Source organism: Rana temporaria, chromosome 5 (assembly GCF_905171775.1).
Source record: "Rana temporaria chromosome 5, aRanTem1.1, whole genome shotgun sequence".
Classification (NCBI taxonomy): domain Eukaryota; kingdom Metazoa; phylum Chordata; class Amphibia; order Anura; family Ranidae; genus Rana; species Rana temporaria.
The window spans coordinates 312,931,753-312,937,861 of record NC_053493.1 but is presented as its reverse complement, the minus strand read 5'-3'; the positions used below and the strand labels follow the sequence as shown (position 1 = coordinate 312,937,861).

The window sequence follows — 6,109 nt, the reverse complement described above, 5'->3', positions numbered from 1 at the left end:
GTTTATAATTGCCTTGTTTAGAATCTGTATATCTTTAGGTTTTAATAGAAAAGGTAATGCTTGTAGGGGGTATAAGAGGCAGGCAAAGCTGACCATTTTGAATAGCACACATCTCCCAAAGAGTGATAGTGGCAGGTTGGACCAAGCTTCCAATTCACCCACAATTTTTGAGATCCAGGGAGGATAGTTGAGATAGTATAGAGAGAAGAATATGGAACGCTTCACGAATTTGTGTGTCATCCTTGCACATGGGCCATGCTAATCTTCTCTGTATCATTCCAATTTTAGTATATGTCCTGCCGAAGCGAGGACAATATATTCTTCTTAATGGAATATCTTAGTGGTGGAAACTTAAAGTCATTCATATCAGCAAGGGCACCAGTAGATATTGTGAGAACAAGGTAAGACAATTGAGTACCATGATAATAGGGATGGGAGTAGAACACAGTACTATAGATAGATCCAATCAAAGTGTAGTCTTATCCTAGATATGAGATAGGTAAGACAATGGGGTACCATGATAATAGGGATGGGGTAGAAATAGTACTGTAGATAGATCCCATGAAAGTGTAGGCTTGTCCTAGATATGAGATAGGTAAGACAATATGGTACCATGAAAATAAGGATGAGGATAGAAATAGTACTGTACATAGATCCTATCAAAGTGTGGGCTTGTCCTAGATACAATATAGGTAAGACAATGGAGCGCCACGATAATAGGGATGAGGTAAAACATAGTACTGTAGATAGTTTCCATCAAAATGTAGGCTTATTCTAGATACGAGATAGGCAAGACAATGTGGTACCATGATAATAGGGATGGGGGTAGAAAATAGTACTCTAGATAGATTCCATCAAAGTGTAGACTGGTCCTAGATATGAGATAGGTAAGACAATGGGAGCACCATGATAATAGGGATGGGGGTAGGACATAGTACTGTAGACAGATACAGTAAAACCTTGGTTTACGAGCATAATTCTTTCCAGAAACATGCTTGTAATCCAAAGCACTTATATATCAAAGCATTTTTTTTACAGGGTATAAAAGAGAAGAGAGGCACCTCTAAGTATAGCAATAAGTTGCTAAATGTTGTACCTTCATTAAATGTAACCATATTGCTACACTTAGAGGATCCTCTATTCTCTTTTATACCCAGTTGTGACATGACGCTACTCCTATATCAAGACATCGCTTGTATATCAAGGCAAAATTTATTAAAACATTTTGCTTCTCTTGCAAAACGCTCTCAAACCAAGTTACTCTCAAACCAAGGTTTTACTATACTATCAAAGTGTAGACTTGTCCTAGATCCGGGATAGGTAAGACAATGGGTTACTATGATAATAGGGATGGGGGTAGAACATAGTACTATACATAGATCACATCAATGTGTATGCTTGTCCTTGATAAGATCACAGCGGGAATGTCTGACTTTCAGTAGATCTGGCCTACCAAAGGTCTCTCTATAAACATATGCAATCCCAGCAGACATCTTTTTTCATCGGAAAAAAAGAGAACATGTTCTCTTTCTAAGTCTGTCGGAATTTCCAATGGAAAAACTCCGATGGGGCACAAATACGGTAGGAATATCCGATGAGAAAATTCTGTCTGACTTTTTCCATCGGAAATTCCGATCTAGTGTACAAGGCATAAGACTTTCCATTTGATTTGGTAATCTCCAACCAATCATATCTTGAATTTACAAACAACAATATTGTGTGGAGGCCTACCCAAAAATCAGTTAAATTGATATCTGACTGACCTTGTACAACATAATTTTTGATAAAGTTAAAGTGTTTGTAAATGCAAAAACATGTTTTTTGTAGGTCTGGATGGAGTAGGGAAGTGTTTTTAGTGCACTTTCTGTTTTTGGCCTTACAGATTTCCTAAAGCGTGTTTTCCACAAATTCATTCATTAAATATCATAAGAAACACTGCGCCGAGTTTTGAGAAACGCGACGGGCATAAAAAAAAATACGAGTTGCGGCGGGAAAAAATTTTTTTGAAAAAAAAAAGACGGCGGCGCGGGATAGAAGGATCTACCTTTACAAGGCCTAAACAGTTTAGGCCTTGTAAAAGCAGCCCTAATTTTACGATTGCAAACTAATACTTACGGTGAAAAAACGAAGCGTAAAAGCTTCGTGGATCTCCGTAAGTGCTAATTTGCATACCCAAAGTGGGATTTCGACTCGAAATGCCCCCAGCGGCGGATGCGGTACTGCATCCTAAGATCCGACAGTGTAAGTCCCTTACACGTGTCGGATCTTCTCCCTATCTTTTGGAAACTGATTCTGTGGATCAGTTCCAAAGATAGAAACAGGGATACGACGGCGTATCAGTAGATACGCCGTCGTATCCCTTTTGTGGATCTGGCCCACTATCTATTGTGCTAAATTCTGCCATTATTGACAATACCTTATTGATGATTATTTAGTTATGGCAAGCACGCCGTACTATACCTGTTACCTCTAGCCCAGTGGTTCTCAACTATCTAGTGCCGTGACCCCTTAATAAAATTTCCTGAGTTGTGGGGACCCCTAACAGTAAAATTATTTTTGTACCGTGGGTTGTCAGCACCCAAGGCAAGACAAGTAATTTGCACCCCTAACCCATGGATACTTAGCGCTTCCTGAGTCACTTCCACTCGTACGGTATTAAAACCCCTTATGATACTCACTGTGTCTCCGCAGCAGTGACAACTATGCCAAAATCAGTCTCCTCCAGCCCCTCCCACTTCACATTCCTCACCAGCCATCTGACATCTAGTCTCTACCCCCCAGTCATGCCGTGAACTGAATGGGTGGCTGCGAAGAGGCTGAATGGGCCACCACAAGCTCCAGGGACAGCCCTGATGGGTAGCCATGAAAAGGCTGGGAGAGTGGTGCGGGATTCAGGAACAGCCCAGGATTCGGTGACTCCTGGCAAATTGTCATTCGACCCCCAAGTTGAGAACCACTGCTCTAGCCTTAAAATATATATACTTTAGTTTATCTTTAGCTTAGATCAATATACAATATAAAATGCTCACTGCTGAGATCATTTGCGGCCTACAGTCCCTTAATGCCCAGGGGATTGTACACCAAAATCTCAAGCCAGACAACATTCTGCTGGATAGAACAGGACATAGCAAAATGTCTGGCTTATTAGTCGTAGATCAGGACAGATCCAAGACCATGTTTGGCATTGAAACTTATACGGCACCAGAGGTGAGTATTGAACCATCTTGATTTTCCTGTTTTCCTCAGTCCCTGCTTAGACATGAGCACAGAATTGTATTGAGCTCATGATTTTCCTGGTAATGAGCCTGATTCATGATGCTGTTAATGTTCTTATGCTTTATGGACATACATTATACACATTTTAAGGACTCCCTAAGGGACGTTGTGGTTTATTGGTGCTGCAGGCCATCAGTATTCCTAAAGTTTATCTTACTCCTCTAAAAATTCTACTAAGCCTAGACCAATTTCATGGCCACAAGACCACTCATAACACTTTCCTACTGGGGTTCATTCAAAACTTGGATTGGACAAATGTTAAACCACCATAGACTCTCTAGTATCATAGACTCTCTAGTGTGTCATTAATTTTCATCGCCACTCAAACACAGTAAGGGAATGCACATACATTGCAGTTCACTGCAAGATGTGGTGACACATTACTGTGCGTTGTGTCAATAAAAATGATATGCCTGATTTTTTTGTGTTCTGATGTACTGGTAATCCATTGAAATTAATGCTCCACCTTAACATAATGCAATGCACCAGAGCATGAAGCTGTGAGCAGGCCTTTAGGGTCCTAGCTGGTAGGCTGACCCACATGCTGACTTCTGATACCAGTCAAAGGCGAGATCAGTAGAAATTCTGCACCTGAGTTCCCAGCTCCTCCAAGCTTCTGCGGCTATTTTTTGGGATGTCAGTTTTCCTCTTGCATTTCTCACTTCAGTAATCGAGGAGAATTCAGAGGAAGTGATGAGACAGCATGATAGAAAATGAGATGGCAGGATCTAAAGGGAACCTATCAGATTAGAATTGTAGGTAAACAGTTTTTGCTGAATTGCTTTTGAAGAAATAAGCTCCAGAACTGTAAGGCCGCGTACACACGACCGGTCCAAACCGATGAAAACGGACCGAAGTCCAGTTTCATCGGTCCAAACCGACCGTGTGTACGGCCCATCAGACTTTTGTCCTTCAGACCAAAGTTTTAGAACTTGCTTTAAAATCGAACCGAAGGACGGCTGACCATCGGTCAAAACCGATGGTTGGTACACAAAAGCATCGGTTCAAAACCTGCGCATGCTCAGAATCAAGTCGACGCATGCTTGGAAGCATTGAACTTCGTTTTTATCAGCACGTCGTTGTGTTTTACGTCACCGCGTTGGACTCGATCGGTTTTTGAACTGATGGTGTGTACGCACATCAGACCATCAGTCTGCTTCAGTCCGTCGGACCATTCTAATCGGATGGATCGACGTTATTTATTCTCAGTCACTAACCTGAAATAAGTTAGCAGTTCTGGAGCTCCAACTTTACTTACAGAATGCTTATTCTGGGTTAGTAAGTAATGAAGCATTAATAGGAATGCCAGCAGCAGAACTTGTACAATGTTTACAAGTCAGCAAGAGAGCTTCTGTATTTATATCCTAACAAGAGCCCTGTATAGTAAAGAGATCCATATACTGAAAAGCAGCATCAACCTCTTTATATCACCTTTGAAGAAGAGCCATACAGTTTTGCCATTGACTATTTCTGCTTAGGAGTTATAGGCCGCGTACACACGATCGGTCCATCCGATGAGAATGGTCTGATGGACCGTTTTCATCGGTCCAAACCGATTGTGTGTGGGCCCCATCGGTTAGTTAACCTTTGGTCAAAAAAATAGGAACTTGCTTTAAAATTGAACCGATGGACGCCTAACCGATCGGTCAAAACCGATCGTTAGCATGCTCAGAATCAAGTCGACGCATGCTTGGAAGCATTGAACTTCGTTTTTTTCAGCACGTCGTTGTGTTTTACGTTACCGCGTTCTGACACAATCGGTTCATTAACCGATGGTGTGTAGGCGCAACGGACCATCAGTCAGCTTCATCGGATGGACTGATCGTGTGTACGAGGCCATAGTCTATTTGATGAAGACTGGAGAGCTTCCATTCCTCTTCTTGGAGGACCTTGAGCTGCTGATAGACATGATTCTCAGGGTTCTCTGAGTTTCCTCATGGACTTTGATAAGGATCTCCAGGACCTCATAGAGGAGAAGGTTTGTAAATATACATCTGTAGCCAGAAAATAAAATGGGTATTCTATTTGTATTATAAAAGTGGAATTATTTACTGTTAAAAAAAAATAAAAGTGGAATTGCATAGTTAATGTCTTTGTACCATGTACCATGTCTTTTTTTTTTGGTTTGTTTTATTTTTACAGCTTCCGTGAAAATGTCCAGAAAAAATAGAGAAGCACAAGAGAGAAGCCATCCATTTTTTAAGGCGGTAGACTGGGTGAAACTGGAGGCTGGGAAAGTAATACCACCATTTACTATTGAGACAGTAAGTATATTTACTAGACATAAGTCCTTGGCTGTGCATGTTCTTTTTTTTAACAATAGATTTTTATTGAAAGTATTAACTTAACAGTACAGATTAAAATTGTCACATTAATCCTAAGTAACCAACCGAGTTACCTTGGTTCATAAGATTGTTCTTATAACAATACATTATTTGGTAGCCTGTACCAACCTACCCCTATTGGGTTCAATCTGTAGGCATGGCTAGGCTCCCAATTGTGTTAACTATTTGTATATAGAAAATCATAAAGAAACAGCTAATGTATGCACATACATACACACACACACACACACACATATACACATATACATACATACACATATACATACATATACATACACACATATATATATACATACATACATACATACATACACACATACATACACACATACACACACATACAGAAATTAAATGAACTTAACAAAACTTGCTACACAGATCAATAAAGTAGGTCCAGGATAATACATTACAGCTGGGGCAAGCATATATCTGACTTTGACGTAATTCAAACTTGACAATAGATTAAATATTACACTCTTTTAAGTATT

At 40.3% G+C, this 6,109-nt stretch overlaps 1 non-coding gene across 1 annotated transcript; it reads right to left on the bottom strand.

Moving 5' to 3' along the window:
* Nucleotides 1–205: 205 nt before the first annotated feature.
* On the bottom strand, nucleotides 206–312 carry LOC120942080. The gene has a single exon (XR_005749881.1). It is a non-coding gene; the product is annotated as a U6 spliceosomal RNA (small nuclear RNA).
* Between the last annotated feature and the right edge of the window lie 5,797 nt (nucleotides 313–6,109).